This window comes from Lates calcarifer, linkage group LG7_1, assembly GCF_001640805.2.
Source record: "Lates calcarifer isolate ASB-BC8 linkage group LG7_1, TLL_Latcal_v3, whole genome shotgun sequence".
NCBI lineage: Eukaryota > Metazoa > Chordata > Actinopteri > Centropomidae > Lates > Lates calcarifer.
In genome coordinates, this window is record NC_066839.1 from 19900626 (window position 1) to 19919396 (window position 18771).

An 18771-nucleotide genomic window follows, 5' to 3' on the forward strand; every position below is an offset into this window, starting at 1 on the left:
TCTCATTCACACCTACAGGCAATTTAGAGTCAGCAGTTAACCTGCATGTGTTTGGACGGTGGGAGGAAGCTGGAGTACTCAGAGAACCCACACAGGCTCAGGGAGAATATGTGAACCACACAGAGAAGCCCCGGGCTCGAACCCCATGAGGTGACAGTGCTAACCACTGCACCACCTTGCTGCCCCATTTTAATAATATAGGTCTCAAAATTATATATGTGTCCAGATGTGGTATACTGATTTGCAAGTCACAAATAAGCCTGAAGTCACTTCCAGGTGAAGTGAATAACATTGATCATGTGCTACAATGCAATGTTCAGCAGTTAAACCTTGGTTCCTGACATTCATTCAGATTTTACTTTGACATGTACCACCCACCTAAACATTGTTGCAGACCAAGCACACCCCCTGATGGCAACAACACTTCCCAAGGGGCATCTCCCAGCCTGACATGCTCCCACCACAACACAAAAACTGCTCAGAAATGTCTCCAGAAACACAACAAAGAACCCAAGGTGTGGACCTGGCCTCCAAACTCCCCAGATCCCCAAATCAGATCCTGGCAGCACGAGGGGGACCTACACATTATCGGACAGGTCCCACAGATGCTGATCTTGCTGTCTTAAACCAGGCCGTGTTCTTTCAATAACAAAAACGCTGTGTGTGCGCCTAAACATAACCATAAATAAGTGTAATATTGCTCTAGTCACTATAAAATCATATTTTCCTGTCATGAAAAAAACTGAGGTTATATGAATCAATAAATGCAGTGTTGTGACTGTTTGACAAACTGCAAGTTGTGCCTGCTGAAATCGGAAAAAAGGTGAATTTGTGTCCACATACATGCAATCAACTGACTACATCCTGTGCATATGGACATGAACTGCCATGAGACTGTTGTATATTTAGAGAAACGCAGAGACAACATAACACTCACGCATCCTGGTGATAAGAATTTACACAAAATGTGTGCCTTCACTGGTTTCTGTATTTCACACCTCATGCAGGCATGGTTTCCCTTGAAATACTTTCACTTAGTTGCCAAATTTAGAAAGGCTTCCTGTAGTGACGGTTGGAACATGCTTCTCAAGACTGCACATAAGCTAACTTTATGGTGACATCTTACAAGTTCCTGGGTGTTCACCTGAACAATAGACTGGACTGGACAGACAACACCACTGCACTTTATAAGAAGACTCAGAGCAGAATCTACCTGCTGAGGGGACTCAGTTATGGCGGTGTGCTCTGGCAGCAGCATCTCGACAGTGGACAGGAAGAGACTGGACAAGCTGATCAAGAGGGCCAGCTCTGTCCTGGGATGCCCCCTCAACCTGGTGGAGGTGGTGGAACAGAGGAAGAGTTTACCCCATGCAGGACAGTCTGACAGCACTGAGTAGCTCCTTCAGTGATAGGCTGCCTCACCTGAAGTGTGTGAAGGAGAGGTATCGCAGGTCCTTCCTTCCTGCTGCTGTCAGACTCTACAACCAGCACAATCCACTGACAGACCAGCTGCTTATCTGCTCATTCTGTGCAATATTATTCCAAAGTCTGCAATATCAGTATTCAGTTCAATCTTACTATGTATATAGTGCTGTGTGTATTGTTCTTTTGTTTAAAATTTATATTTATAATTTATATTATCTTGTCTATATCTTGTTTTGTACTCTACCAGTATTTATGCCTTTTTCTATTTTTGCTATCCCTGTTGCTGCTGTAGCAATGTAAATTTCACCCGCTGTGGGACCAATTAATGATTACCTTATCTTATCTTATCTTACTAGCAGGGAATCTGAACACAGTGTTTGTGTTTTTTTCTTTTCTTTTCCTCTTACTCGACGTTCAAATCTGGACAATGCCTCGTTGCAGTTAGGAAGCTGTGTGCATCGGTTTCTCTGAGAGCCTGTTGGACAAAGAAATCTACACACAAGAACCATAATTCTGGCCTGGCAGTGTAAATAGAGAGGTAATTACACAATGCTGAAAAAATGCCAGCTGCACTAAGTATCAAAAATGGTTCTTGATATAATGAAAATCAGAAGTATTACTTTGAATTTTATTTCAAATAAGACAAAAGTTAACCTAAAGCTATTAGGTTAAAATAAAATACTGATTAAGTGGAATAACTAAAGTGATAAAAAGAGTCAAGAGTGAATTAGGCTTAAACACTCCCATATTGTCCATCACCATCAAATCTGACTACATATCCACGGCCTGGCACAGACAGAGGACATGATGTGAACAAATGAAAAGGCAGCAGGTGTAGAGAAACTCGACAGAGTGGCGGATGGACAGTCAGCCTCAGGTGATCTGTACTGTATTATTCTGATCCCTGCAGACAGAAAGGAAGACAGATTTGTTTCTCTGTTGGATCAATGACTGAGACTCCCATGGCACTTTCTCCCTCATTTATCTTCTTGACTTTGATTTCATTGTTGGAACAGAGCAGAGGATGTCTCCTCATGAATGCTGGAGCTCAGCAGTTCCAGCACTCATCCATCTCTGTTGGATTCCCCATTAGTTTCCTTCTTATTTTCTTAGTGAAAATGTCATGATATTGCGCTGTCACAGCACAGCTTGTAAATCCAATAGTACCCTTTACGTTTGTTTGGGATCCAGATTACTATACATCTATCCTGCACACACAGTATGTGAACAAAATGACTTTGCATAGATGCTGATGATGGCCCATTTGGTTTATTTTAAACTAAAAAAGCAAATACTGTCTGACTGTGAGGTTAGCCCCTGGTGAACCACTCACTCTTTTGGTGCTAATTTACTAAACACAACCCATTAAGATAGGGCAACTCAGTCTGCTCTATCATACTGCTCTGATATCGGGTGTGAAAAAGCACGCCCCTGAATCACCAAGCAACTTCGTATCCTATTTAGCTTTTTTTGGCCTGCTCACAAAATGTTTTTGAGTATAATAACTTAGTTATATGAGGGATCAAACACTAATTTACATTACATTAATGTTATGTATAGGTCACTTATTGTTTAAATGTTGATTTAATGCAAGTGTGCAAGATCCCTCTACTGTGAACATGTTCTGACCACTGGTAGATGGTACTTTCTTCTATGCCATTGCTTATTTTTAACTATTACATACTAACCTTCAGTATCAGTAGGAGGAATGTTTTCAACACCATGCAGGCTGCTAACACCCACTGTAACCTAGTAAACAATACCTTATAAGAACATAATAAAAGAGTTTCACTTAAGTACACAAAAATTCCTAGAAAACACAGTGTGAATGCACGAGCGTGCACACTAGAAGTATGGTGTTACACAAAGGATTCACACAGATCAATGACAATGTTTTGAAGCTGACGTAGCATCAGGATCACAGCAAAAGACTGAATCCTAGCAATCTGAAGATGAGCAGAACTCCTCCCTGGTGATTCTGTGGTGATGCACGAGGAGGACAAGTGTACACCAGCATTTCCCCCCTTATCCTGGGAAATGCTGAAACTGTGGTGGTGGCTCACTGCAGTAGTTTATGGTTAGACACCTAGAAACACACTCTGTCCATCCTTATTGCAAATTTAGGCAGGTGTCCTGTGGTGAAGGGTATCTGGACCTAGCAGGTACTTGGTCTTGCACATTTTACACTGGGGCAATGATCTGTTTTCTCTTCCTGCAATATCCATATGTAGCAATTATGGCTAAGGTTAGGGAACGTGGTCACATCGAAGAAAATTACATTTAATAAAAATTGCAGGTTTTTGACAGGAGGCAAACTCTGGTCTCCTGCATGAAGTCAGACACACTCATTCACCACCCTGACCTATGCACCCATATTTTCCACCTCTCTACATAAAGAACATGCTGCCTCCTACACTGGTAGTCAAAAGGTTGGACATGAATCATGAGGCGCACAGTCATTCAATATGGACATGACTCCCAGGGTTCTCAAGCTGGATCAAACACAAAAATGATAATTTCCTACTCTCCTATTCTCTGTCATTGAGATGTGCTAAATGCATAATAAATTCCACCAGGAAGCGCCTTTAGTATTCATTCTAATTGTAGGGCGTGATCTCTCCAAGGTGGACCCTTTACCTTCTTGCTAATGACCAAGAGGAATTATTATAATTACTTGTGGGCTCATCACTCCATATTATAACCTATGTGTTACCTGCCGGCCGTCCCCCACACAATAAAGGTCATTATATGTACAGGATTAAGCTTCATCCTTGAGAAGGGGCACAGCAAAGTACTCATCGTTTATAAACCACAAGATACTGGACTTAATGCATAACTGTTATGCCCCAGAGGTAAATGGACAAAACCAGACTGTAAATGGACTGTTATCTAACACAAAGTTGAATGTAAGTGGAATATATAAACATAACTACTAATGTCTTTTAAATTACAGCGTTAAAACAATGTGACAATGTAAAATCACAGTAGTTATAAACCTACAGAGCTTATGCTATACAGACCCTGAACACAGAAAGATTGGGTGTTTATAAGACCTGCTTTCTTGCTGCTATATGCTTGTTGCACTATTGTTTGTATGTTGTATATGCTGGATGTTTGTTAAGGGTGTGTGTGTGTGTGGGTGTGTGTGTATTGCATATGTAATTCTGTAAATTTTTCATGGCATTGGATCAGAAGCCAAAGACAAACTTCCACTCAGGTGGACAATAAATTAATCTTATTTTACATCAGAGTAAATGCCAGCACTTGTAACTAGTCATTAAGAACTACTTTCATATTGGATGATATTTCACTTAGAATGGCCAGTTGGTCAGTTGGGCTTCCTTGTGAAAGGGGTGTGTCCTGTCCTGCCCTGGGGCTTTTTTATTGTCTAATTCTGCTTTGTATTAGTGTGATTTGGTGACAGAGACATATTGATAATTCCATTAGACATGTAAAAAAAAAACTAAAATGCTCATCATTATCTGTAAATTAATGAAAAGATTTCATTAATCACAGTTTAAAAACAGCTGTGAATGAAAACAATTGCAAGCATTTGCAAGAAAGCCCATTGCATGCGGTCTATTGTTTCAGTTATGATGATAAATAGTGGGAAATATCCTACGTGGATACCGAAGAGCGTCAAACTGTGATTAATTTGTTGTTGAAATATTTGAAATTAGCAGTGATTCACTGTTCCTTTATGAATGTTCACTGAAAGACTGAAAGGGATGAAAGATGGTGTAGATATGTTGAATGCTTGGAGGGATTTTTAATAGGTAATCAGTGCAGCATAGCAGCGTATCAGCTTTGCAGCTTTGCGTGTATCTGTTTCAGGGGAACAGGTGCAATCAGCTGTGACCAGACTCTTCCTGATGAGAAATAAGAAAAAATAGACTGAGTGTAGGGCTTTGTGTATGATGTATCTCAGATTGGCAGCATTTCCTGATCAGTGCATGTAATGAGAGGAGAATTTATAGACACCAGCCTTCTCAGTTTAGAGGGGTGCTGTGCACGCAGACAGCTGCCAGTCAAAGTCACCCAGAGCCTGACACACCAGGCAGGGTGATCTAACCTCTGTGTCTTTCACCACGAGAGCCATCAGCTGTCCACAGCCTCTTTTCTATAGATCTATCTTGGTTCATTCTTCCTCGTCCTAAACCTTTGAGGACACTAAGGTCAGTTTGGGACGAGTTTAGCAACATGAGAAAAATGTGAAAAAACTTTTAAAACTTCAGATCTCTGTGGCTTACAGTTGTACCACAAAGGCACAGTTTGGTTTGTTGAGGCTGGTGTGAAAAATATTAAAGCAACACTATGTAACTTTTGCTGAGCAACAGTGGCTTCTGTGGCCACATGTGGTAAGTGTTAGACTCTGGCACATTAAATCCTGTCAGGCTCCAAGTCCAAGAAGTGCAACCCCTAGAGGCTAACAACTCATATGCAGAAAACAAAGCCTATCAATTGCTCAGGCAACAAACACAAGATCATCAACTCACTACAAACCAGCAGTCATGCTGTTCACTTATGTCACCTAAGTCATCATTCAGTGCTAAAATATAGCTTGGTTAGAATTCTTACTGCATAGTCCCTCTTACTGAACTGAAACATGGCCACAGTGTATATTCCTCATGAATACTACCCTGAATATTGATGTGGATGCTGGTTTTTAATGGCTGCTAAGGTTTTTTAATTGATCTACAATTCAGTATCACTTTTGAAGCTGCTGACCATCACTACATTCCACACCTCTCACGGGAAATCATACTTTTGTACTTTAGTTAACATCATTCTGTGTGATTTTCCTGTCAATGCATTGTGGATGCAAAGAACTGTACTTATGAAAATACAGTTAATTTTTGTTTAATTTATAATTTATATTGTGGAGCCTTTAGAGGCGTTGTTGGTGAAAAACCTTATTTTTTCTATTTATTCTCGAGCCTGGAAGGAGGGGCTATGGGTTTATAAGGGGCTGCTGTGGCCCAGGAAAGGCAGTCTTGGTTTTGTTGCAGAGGAGGTAGCAAGTACTGACACGTGTTTAATGAGTAGGAGTTACTGAAGAACTCTATTGGGTTTAAAAAAATTTTCTTGTAGTTTTTGCATCGTCTGTTTTCCTCTTTTCAAACATAGTTTTTCGCACTGTAAAAATTTACCACTGTTTGCATTTTGGGAGGCTGGCAAATAAAGAATTCAGCACACCAGATTATCTTCTGACTACACCTGTGAGTTTTTCCTGGGATTTTTGGATTTTTGGGAGGGTTAAGAAAAGAACCCTGTGACACTCCCAAACAAGCCGACCAAGACCACCTGAAAAGACTGGTTTTGATCAACTTCCAAGCAAACTGGTACAGCCAGTTTTTTTGCCATATATGTAGCCTTATATTGACATTACAGTGGTATCAACCTCTTAGCAAAAGGGAATATGCATATTTCCAAAAATGCTGAACTAGCTTACAAGCAAAACTGCTTAATTTAATCAAAACTAACAGAAAACATAATTGAATATATAACTATCAAAAATTCAAATGATAAACCCTCTTTAGAGACTTTATGTTCTTGAGTGTGGGGGAGGTTGGGACGGGTACTTTGACACATGACCTCAGTATTTCTAAAATCCTGGTTACGGCCCTGTTCTTCATCATCTGTTCTTGTCTTGTTTCAAATTATCTGCTGTGTGCACTCTTTTCCGTATCTGAACTGGCAGCTCTTTTGCCGTTGATGCTGTTGAGTTATACAGTAGAAGAGGATGGCTGAGATAAATGGCTGCATAAAAAGAGACCTGCATTAGTAGATGGGTAATGGGTCTGATCTGCCCACTCAGCGCTGGCTAATACATCAGACAAGTCACTCTGCCATTATATTAAGCACAGATAAATAAATGAACAAAAGCCATTAGGATGATTTGACTTGCAAATAAATATTATTAAAGATACTGCTGCTCTCTGGTAGCAATATTTCAGACACACTAGTGATGATCTGTCACACTGTGTCAAAACAGTATCAAAAAGTTAGTTTATCAACATTTTAATGAGAAATAATAGGTGGACACACTGGCAGTGTGTCCCAAATTCATGCAATTGCTTTGAATTTGCACCAACAAAATGATAAAGCTACTCTATACACTCAGTTTATTAGGCACACCAAGCTAAAATTCATGTGCTAACCCTTTAATAATCTCTTTCCTGAAGGTTATAATCTTCAGATTTTGTTAAAACTGTTTAATTGATTTGCTGAGTCAATTTTTGGATCCTTTTGGAGGGCATAGTTTATGGTGCTGTTGAACAGTGCTGCATTATAGAGAGACATGTTGCTGTTATTCAGAGGTGGGCTGGACAAAATAATAGAAACGGTATAATGGAATACAATTCAGCATCCTCCAAAATTAGATTAATTAACCCCTGAAACAGTTTTGACAAAAACTGAACATTGTCACCTTCATGAAGGTAGGATTTATGACAGGACTGTTGTGTTAGACCAGGGGTCATCAACTACGTTTGTCCAAGGGCCAGAATTTTTATTGGCAGACACTGTGAGGGCCAGATATTCTTGTAAAATAAAATAAAATTAATATTGTATCCTTAGTGATATATTAATATTAGATATATTTTGATATATTTGATATTTTTTCCTTCTAATTTTATGTTATTTTTTAGCCTTTGTCAGTGTTAACAGACTTGTATTACCTGTACTGCAGCAAGGAATTCTTTCCCGACAGTGTTTCTTCCTGGTGTATTTCTGCAGTAAAATGTCTAGAGACGTTGAGAATTTCACTTGTCATAAATTTATTGCCTTCGTTGCAGCAGAACATGTTACAGCAGCCTTCAGAAACTCCTGCAGGTTAAACTGAACTAACCAAAAAATCTTAAAAGGGTTAGGATTTGGTCTGAACAGTTGATGATACAGACTCAAAAACACTTGCTAGCCGAGCAACATACTGAGGCTATAAACAACCCATGCAACACCCTGTTTAAGACCATATTTACAGTGGTACGCGCTCCAGTCGAAAAGAATCTATTGTTGTAATGTATGAACACATAATTGTGGGTAGAGAACTTTGTGTAGAGCTCTAAGTGTAGTTGTTTTCCATTCATTTGGTTTAGGCACTGAACCTAAGTCTTGTACTGTAATGTTAGGGAAAACCCTGGCTAGCTGTACCCAGTAAACTGCCAACTGAGAGTATATCTTACAATCTCCCACACTGCTGTGGAGTTCCTTGAATGTGTTTTTTTTTTCCTAATGCTGTTAAACTTGTAGATACATTATACAGGTGTTCTTATCCCAGCCTTCGTTCAGCTTTCTGTTTACAAATTCACAGCTTTTTACTAAGATCCACAGTGACAAGAGGTGTCAGCGCACAAGCTAGGAGCATTAAGCTCTGACTTAGAGAAAGCTGCTTCTCTTCAATGCCACAAACAACCTGTTTAAATTCAATCTGCAGCAGCTACTTTGATCTCTACTTTGAAAAAAACGCCAGATTTAAGAAATTTACTTCACACTCTGATCCCTCACAGAGGATATATTATCTCCTGAAAATCAGGATTAGTCTTATTTTGGTGGTGCTTTTTTGGATGTGATCACAAAAAAAGTGGACTATTATGGAGTAGAGCATTAAAAAGGTGTCCATTAGTTTTGTACAAATATCAACAACACATAAACCTCAAGCACTGAACCTTTCAATACATATTATGGTATATTAAAACCATTATCAGTTTCAATTATCATTCAATTATTCAATTATCAATTAACATCTGTATCACACAATATAATACACAACACGAAAGCATTTTAAAATGACATCTAGAATTGTAGAATTTTTTTGGTCAACTTGCCCTTCATTCATCATTTCTGTCTATGCAAATTCATTTCATCCCCTCTTCTTTTTCTTCATTCCTATGCTCCATTTTCATTATGTGAAGAGCACTTCCTTCATTAAAGTGAGTCTCAACATCTCGACTTTGTTGGGGAGGACAGAGGATTTTGTGTCACCATGGCAACCCATGCATAATCTTTCAAATATTCACAGACAGTATGAAAACACAAACTCACATGCCATCTGCTTGTGTGTGTGGGTGTGTGTGGCCCATTCTTGGTTACTGTTTGAGCATGCACTATGTATGCATGTACAGTCAACAAATAACATGAATGCAGGAGAAACAGAAGAGGAAAAAGGAGGAACCAAAGGCCAAGTAATGGCGTGAAAGATTCTTTGTCTGGTTGTGAGCGTAGACAGAGACAGCTGTGAATGAAAGGTTACTGAGGATATACAGTATGTTGTCGTCAGAATGGATGAAGGTCTCAGCTTTTACTGACTCTTTTCAAAACAAAACTCAGCCACTGTACTGAAATATCAGGTGCCTCTACAGTATCTGATTTTTTTTTTTTTTTTAACCAATCTGTTGCCTCCTCAACAATTTAAGATGAACATTATCCTTATAATACAATAAATTTTACCAAATATCAAATTACCCTGTAATGTAAAGTAGCTCCCTAATGGCACCATCCCACAGAAACCTCTCCCAACACTGCACTCTCTCTCAGTGTTGTAGCTTCTGTCAGCTCACTGTTTTGGGCTGGTGACAGAGTTGGCTGGATGATGAAGTTACACCATTGATCATCACTCTGTCAAAATGATTTACATGAACAGTTTCTCTTACATCATGAAGGAGTGCAACTCATTGGTGTTTGCCTGCTCCAACACTCTAAGCTTCACTGTCAAGTGTCTGCAGAATTCTGCCTGCCTGTTGAGAACTGCATGACTGCATGCCCACTGTGGGAATGTGCACAGCTAAAGCGGAAACTACCGACACGCCGGTAGGATTTCATAAATTACACAGTCCTGCCATATACTTTTTTTTTAAATCTCTTCTTGTTGTTTAACAGTCTGCATGTTTTGGTTCAGTCTCACAGCTCTCATCAATGTTATATCCAGCAGCAGCAACTTTACCTGCTTAGCATCACGCCGAAAGACAAAATGATTATAGTTAGCTGCTGTTTGGCTCAGGTAGAGACCAAAACAGAGCTAAAAGGATAGCGAATATTGGCATTAGAAAGACTGGACTGCCAAGTGGCTAGAAAATTATAATTAATACAGGTATAAAACTAACAGCAGAATGTTAAGTGTGTAGGAGTGTTAAGAGCTCTTCATGTTGTCCTCAGTGCAGTTGTTAGGTGTCACAATTTCAAGGTGGTAATTGGATATTTCTTGCTAACTTTAGGGTTATGCTTTTCAGGTTTTTATGCCCACGTGCGTACTTTAGTTAATGAACCACATACTGTAATAAATAACTGCTCATCTTTCATATCATTGTGTGCAGAAAATGAACAGAGCTGTTCCTTCCCAGCCAAAATATCGCCTCCTACTGCACTACTCTGTTGAAAATGTTTCCATGTTGGAATATTCCAACAATCTGGGTTACTCCAGTCAGTTTAATGCTAAATTATGTAAGAAGACCTTTATATGTACTGGAACTGTAATAAATTATTGATTTTACCAGGGTTCAGCGGTACTTCCTTTGACCTCTGAATACTGAAACAATATGTCTTGTCTGTCCACTGTAGATGTCATTTTAAATCAGACCTACATCTTGGCATCTACAATAAAGTTCTTTTTCAACATGTGCATCAACATTATACATTACTGAGCAGAACATTGCAGCAGAAAATGCGGTGCGGTTTCCTTTAGGGTTATATTTAAAAACCACTGCATCCTTGACTTAGTTTCTATGTGAATCCAATGAAGTTTGCCTTGAAACGATCAGCACTTTTACTTATCTGAAGTGCCAGATGGAATGTCTGCCTTAATTGGCAGTTTCAGCTGTCACGTAGTGGATGATAGTAAATCTCTTTGCACGCGGTTTGACGGTTGTAGAAACGCTGACTGGAGTGTCATCCTTTCTCCAGGGTCATGTATTTTTTAAAGCCTTACTCGCTCTCTCCCTTTCACGCCTGCACAGACACAGCACAGCGCATGAGAGAGGCAGGAAAAAAAGAGAGAGGGAGCCTGAACTGGCAGCTGGAGGCAGCCATCTTGGACTAGGTTAAAAGCGTAATCCTGGTTGCCCTGTATCAGCAGCAGAGGAGAGATAAGAGAGCGAGGGAATGCCAATGCTGGGAAACCCCTCTGCAGAGAGAGAGGCTGTATGGATACTGCAGATACTGTTGCAGGCAAATGAAAAGCCTAGGTAGGAGGTGGATTAGAATACAGTATCAGGGGCCACTCTAGGCTAATGTAAAGAGTCGTATTAAATGTGCATTGATTGATATAGAAGAAATGTACAAACAGATGAGTAGACTTAGGTAATAAGTTAAAGCTGCATTCATAACATTTCATCCCCAACAAGGATGTTTTTGTAAACAGTAACAAATTATTAACCACAAGTTGCTATTGGTTAGCTGGCCAGCAGATGATGGATACTTTCTGATTTTAATTCTGCACTGTTGTTGAACTCTACCAGCCACATTCTGAGCACCAGCAATGGAAAGTAAGAGTACATTTGGTCAAATAAAGTACAACTGCCTCAAAACTGTGATACAGTATTTGAATATTTCCAGTTATCAGACTTTGCAAATACCTACATACCACAGAGACCACATATAGCAGAGTTTTTAGATTGAGATTTTACAAATACAACATTGGTATTGTTGTCTTTTACACAAGAATAACTAGAACAAATAAACCAGCTCCAATATTAAAATGCAACTTTCATATTACATTTTTACTGGGCCTTTTTCAGCATCACTTCTTTTATTTATAATACTTAAAACGCATCTTAAGTGAACTTTGTGTGGTGTGTAAGTAGTGAAATCATAAAGTCCCACAGAACAGAAATACATGTCTGCAGGAGCACACATATGCATTGCACAAAACACACACACAAGGATACAACTGGTTGAAGTAAGTGGCAAAGTGTTGTTAGTGCTCTTGAAATTCATAGCTGTCAGCACAGGAAACAGTGTGACATTGCTAAAGGAGTCTGTGATCATTATTATTTTCACTCCATCTATTTCAGGAATTGGAGGCACATCTCTTGTATTCCATTTTTACCCATGTTCTGCCCTCTTTCATCTTCCTGCAGCTATTTTTACTTCCTCTCATTTCAACAGTGCAGAATTGCGACCTGATGCAAGCTGGTGTGATGTGATTACACAGCTTGGTATTGTTTACTTATTCCTTCCTGGATCATCTGAATTGGTGTTGTTCACCTCTGCTGTTGAAAAATTAGCCTCTGTACAACTGACAGCTCCAGCCAAGCAGTCTGACAAATACATGTTTCAGCAGGGTGAATTCCAGAGCAGGGACTTGCAGAGACTGTCCAGACAGAAATTTGGATATGTTGTTTTGTGACACTGAACTCTGACCTCTCTGGTAGACAAAGTCGTTTGAGGAAGCAGGTTTCCTGAGCTATATCTTTCATGGAGAAATCTGAAATTCTCAGTCATATATACAGATGGAAGGAAATAAGAAAGTATCACTGTGACAGCAGTGCAGTGGATGGATGGAAACATTATTACATGCAATGATGCATCTAAAGTAATTCCATTAAAAATCAGACTAAAACTGAAACTGACAATAGGAAGCCCCTATAAGTCTAGAAAAGTACATTTATACAAATTTTCCACAGTAAACATTTGACTATTTGTAAAATTCACACCCATTTGTGCTGTAAGAGGATGGTAAAATTTCAATTTCCAAAAAATATTTTCATTTAAAAATTTGCAATTTAATTTCACAAGAATCTCAGATGTTTACAGGCAATCTCGCTTTATTTTCCTAAAAGCATTGGTGGACAAGAGTAGTTCTAATCAATAAACACACAGAGGCCTTGAGAGACAGAATACAACCTTGGCAAATGTCCTATGGTGTCTCAGAACAGAAGAGTAAGCTATAGCTCTGATGCTGTCTGCAGCCTACAGCAGCTGTGTTTATTTGAAGCTACAACGAGGCATGCAAGTGGCAGAGTGGTTTGCGAAAACTGCATGCTGAATAATTGATTGTGTACATAAAGCATGGATGTGGAAGAAAAAGGGGCCGAGAGGAAGGGGAGATGGGGCTGGGGGAAGGAAGGAAGGATGGACAGAAGGAGGCTCCTGGAACATAATGATAAAATAAATTCACACTTCCTCACCACACTACAGCCAATTAAATCCTTGCTCTGTTTTTTTCTGCACTTTTCCTCCCATTCCTTCTTTCCTACTCATTTACAGCATTAGATGAATGACTTTCCCAATTTTTGGACATTTTTTGATAGCATCATAATTGTGGCTTTTTAAAAATGTATTGGCTTCAGTGAGAAATCTTGGTGTCACATCCGTTGGAATCCTTTGGGGACTATGTAAATGTGACACAGTTTGCAGAAGGACCCTGGCGCTGCTTCAGAGACATAAATTGAGAAAGATGTCTCCTGAAATTGGGTTTCGGACGCAGAGAAGTGCAGGTGGATTTATTTGGAGAGTGTGACGATATTAATGGTGCAGCTACAGAACAATTTTCTCATATTTGCTCGCTGTGGGTAGAAAAGAGGTTTTTGGATCAACATACAGCATCTGAACACATTTGTGCCCATTAATATTTTATCGGTCCCACTGAGAGACTTTTAAAATGTTTTTTGTATGTATTTTTGTGCAGTGCTGGGTGTAGCACAAACACAAGATGTCAAAAGTAATCCATCATTGTTAAAACAATCTCAACTTGGAGAGACGTGTAGAGACATTTTGAGCAGTGTTTTTTTTTTTTTTTTTTGAAGGGACAATCTCAGTGAGATTACCAAATTAAATAAGGTTTCTACATGAATATGAAATAACCTATAATAGGTATAATAACCTAATAGGTAGACCTCACTGAAAATTTACACATTAAAAGGAGCAGTAGAAAAAGGCTTGTTTTCAAGTTAATACATTTAAAATCCATCACTAGCAAGGATTTTCCAGGTAAACATCAGGCTATGTGTAATTGTTTTATTAGACAATAATGTAAACCTAGCAGCAATACTACATGCAGATTCATGCTATTTTAATTTGATTTACTGCAGTAGGTGTCTGCTATTCTGTCTGTTTGCCACAATTGGAAATCTCCCTGGAAGTACAGCTCTCTAACCACATAAACAAACATCTGTGACCTGCGCTGGATCTCCTCCACTGTGTCAAAACAGTGACCCTTCAACTTGGATTCCACTCTGGGGAAGAGAAAGACGTCAAAGAGAGCAAAATTCAGAAAGCAGGGCCAGGTGGGGAGCAAGGATTGTGTTGGTGTGGGCAAAAAACTTGAGCATAAAGTGGGAACGACTGGGCATGTTATCATGATGCTGCCACTGTTCAGGTCATCCATCCCGAATGTCTTGCCTCAGAATGGTGCAGTAGAGATTGGCATTGACAATTTGACCCATGTTGATCTGACACAGTGCTGCTTCTGCTCCATGGTGAAATTGCAAATGTGTGCCAGAGGTTGATCACCAGAGTAGAAGTTCCTTCCATAGTTTCCTGACGATTTAAGTTAAAACATTTAACCAGCTAATCACTGGGAGGGTATTATACTTATGCTTCTCTAGGCTCTGTGACAGTTTTGCAACCATAAATCCTCCATGGATTAAAAATTCTGAATGCAGAGAGTAATAATTGGCTTTGTTTGCAGTTGGAAGTGTGGTCAGTGGTTGCAGCAGTTTTTTTTCATCGCATTACCACTGAGAGTAGTCATGGGTGTGACAAGTAGACGTTGACATCACAGCAGCTTATGGGCTGGCCAGGGATACTGACAAATGTCTGTGGTGTGTGATTCCACTCTGATTCAGCCTGTCTGTCAGACTGACTGCTCTGTTGTTGTAGCATTAACCTATTAAGTTGCTCTTGGCTTTAGGAAGTCATGGGATTTTACCAACAGAGGCAAAAAAAAAAACACAGATGAACTGCTGTAGAAATCCATGAAACATGCAGAGGTGGTTTAGCAAATATGTCGGCCTCATGAAGTCTCACACACAGACACACACACAGCAGAGTGTGTTCACTGCAGTCACGTTTAAATCTTAACAGGTTTTTATTTTGTTTATCAGCAATAATGTGGTGTGATAATAATTAGAATAAGCTTAGCTGCACCACCTACAATAACTGTGACTACATGATTAACATCTACAATAATCTGCAATACTGTATTATATTGTTGGTCTACAGGGGCAGCAACTTGAGCCATTTTAGCCATTATGTGTGCACATTCATGTTAAAGTGTATGGGACTACCCTGACAAGATCTAAACACAAATAAAATGTGAATGGCATTCCTGCTTAAATGCCAGCACTCCATTGACAGCAATCAGCCCAACAATCCCAGAGTTTAATTTCCCTGAGAGGCCGAGTTTGTGTCTGATAAAAGCAGATGTCACATAAAGCCACGCTCATCGATTAAGTATAAACATAAAACAAATCCGCACCGTATATAACTGAGCTGACACTAAGCAGAGAGCTTTTGAAACTAATGGAGTTCAGTGAGAGGTTTATCCAAGATACCTCCCCCGAGAGGGAAACAGCAGACAACAGTCCATCATTACTCACAGAGCACAGGCCTGGGAATTCAAAGTAAAAGGCACTGCATCACTTAATAATACAGTGTATTAATGGTGTGAGTCACTTAAAACCATGGCTGCGTTTTTTATAGCTATATATGACTACTTCAAAATGAAACATGATTAACAAAAAGAATTTGGGCAGTTTTTCTGTGGAATAAATAGCAAATACTTTATTTCCTGCTTTTATTTTCATTGTTAAAACTGTGCCACTCAGTATTTTTATATTTACCATTGATTAAATGAGTACATGTAGTATGTCACTCATTAACATATTTTAACTGTTGTGGTTTTCACACAAGTTTAAAATGTCAAAATGTATAGATACAGATCAGGAGTGTCAATGTTCACATCAAATTCCAAAATGGAGGAAAAATGTGATCTCAGTGACTTTGATTGTGATGTGGTTGTTGGTGCCAGTGAGTGGCATTTCAGCAGTTGTTGCTGAGAAAGGTCAGGGGAGAGTGGCCAGACTGGTTGGAGCTAACAGAAAGCTATGGTAACTCAAATAACCACTCTTTACATGTGTGGTGAGCAGAAAAGCATCTCAGAGTGCAGAACCACCTTTAGGAAGAGTGGCTACAACAGCAGAGGACCATGTTAGGGTCCAAAAATTGGCAGAGTGTAAAACGGGTAGGCAAAAACACACAATAAAGGCCGCAAAGTTACAGTGCAGTATCCAGTATGGAGTTGCTTATTAAGCGCTAAGTAAGCATATTTAAAAGATTTCTTAGATATTAGAGATCACTTTTCAGCCTACAAAGATAATGGGATGTCTCATGTTACGGTCTGTTTACATACTCTTGAGACAAGACACACTTCTCCAAATACTCCCCCCCCCCAGTCTGTAAACCTTGTGTGCGTGACCAACCGCCTGCCAAATATCACAACCAACAGCTTAGAAATGTTGCCAAGACAGCTGGGACTGTGTGTGCAGCTAAGATGATCCTGATCCTTGGTGAGTTTGAAGGACAAATTAGTGCATCTCAAGGACAAGTACTTCTCTCTGCTATACGTTAACAAAAACAGCTGCAGCAGTATATATTTGTTGGCCATAAACCATTACAACATTGGTTGAGATTGTGTAGACTTACGTGGATAGGTGATATTTTTAACAGCTGTGATACCCAAACCAATACTGTCATGTCGAGGAAGCATAAGGAGACCTGTGTTGGTTGTAAAAAAAAAAAAGGTTGTCTTTGCTTCTTTTTTTATATAGACTGTATATAGTCATTTGTGAAGGACCAAATTGGAAAATGTATGTACCTACCTTTGAAAATTTGTCTAATAAAGGTATGCTCCCTGATTGTAGATATCAGTAGCCCCCACAACTTTCTAAATTATTTTAATTGATACATATTTCACGAGAGGCAATATAAAGACCCAATCATAAACAGTCCCACATGAACAAATGCGTGTGTTAATTTAACACATATTTACTCGTTCATACTACACACACAATCACCACTGACGTGTCACATTTTTCATAGGAATCAATCCGTGTGAGAGAGCCATGGTGAAAAATGACACATGCCACGACCTGAACACACACTGGGGCATGTGGGGACCTATTTTCTGCTCCACCGTGATTTGTGAATCATTAATAAAGTACCGTGGGAGGCTGGGCAATTTACTTTGACTGCTGCTGGAATTACATATTTGACAGTGACAAATCTAAATGTACTGTTTGCCTTACGGAGGGATGGATGGCAGTCGTACACAGTAGCATTAGTCCAGTTTACACCATGTTTGGGTGTAGAATGTAAGCTTACAGGTTAACACATTCACACAAACCACTTTATTTCTGCCACTGTTGTTTCTCCTCACCTGTCCGTAAAGGTGAACTGACTTTATTTAACAGGTCATTTAAGCTTGTTCTGGTGTGTGCATTAACATACATGAGCACATCCATCTCCTGGAAAGTAAGTCTGAGCAAATAAGGAAAACCTCTTTCCATCTCTGTTTTTCTAAGGCACACTTACACACATACCACCACAAACTCCCCACCTTCACACACACACACACACACACACACACAAGCACAAAGTCATTAGTCATCCACCAGAAGAACCACCCCCACAGCACACACACATACGCAGACATGCAGAAATACACACACACACACACACACACAAGCACAAAGACTGTAACTACAGCATTTCCTCTCAAATATTTCCCCAGGGCCCAGTATAATGTTTATGTTTCTGACCAGGGTGGAAACATACATTATATCTGGATCAGTCCCTTTATGACTTGTTACTGAAGTGAATTAAACCTTCGGAATGACCTGCATTTTTACACACAATACATAAAACAATATATATAAATGGAAGTGTAAAAAATAAGTGTGTAAATGTGTGTAAAAAAAAGTTTCTTAAAATACGGTCAAATCATTTTGCTCTTGCCCATTCTGAATTCAACATTCAAACAGTGACACTGTAAGCTGGATAAGGTATATAAACCCTTAGGCTAATCACATCAACAGAAGCTACTGGAGTCGGGCACAAACCTGGAGTCCAGTCAGTGAAAGAGGATTGGAGGTGTGAGTTAGAGCTACTTTCACAACACAAACACTCAAGATATTCTGACTTCACTATTCGCAAGAAGCATCTGCTGATTTGAGCCATGCCTCACAAAAAAGAGGTGTGGGAAGATTTTTGATAAAGATTTGCTGAGATGTATTAAGCTGGAAACAGTTACAAAAAGAGTTTGGACATATAAGTCCACGATTAGACCAATTCTCTGCAAATGGAGACAATGTGGAGTAAAAATGAAAACAAGCACGTCTGTGATTTCTGGAG

General features: G+C 39.4%; 1 protein-coding gene and 1 long non-coding RNA gene across 3 annotated transcripts in view; one reads left to right on the forward strand and one right to left on the reverse strand.

The window, feature by feature from the left end:
* slc5a6a (solute carrier family 5 member 6a) overlaps window positions 1–18771 on the forward strand; it is a 558624-nt gene that overhangs the window by 319594 nt on the left and 220259 nt on the right. The window contains exon 1 of one of the 2 annotated variants that reach the window (XM_051072040.1): window positions 8777–8780. The exons of the other annotated variant lie outside the window; for it this stretch is intronic. The gene's annotated coding sequence lies outside the window, so the exon portion shown is untranslated. Of the gene's footprint in view, window positions 1–8776; window positions 8781–18771 lie in introns of those variants that run through there. 2 annotated transcript variants of the gene reach the window in all.
* Window positions 1–18771, reverse strand: part of LOC108901743 (uncharacterized) — a 32870-nt gene that overhangs the window by 1152 nt on the left and 12947 nt on the right. The gene's annotated exons all lie outside the window — the stretch shown is intronic.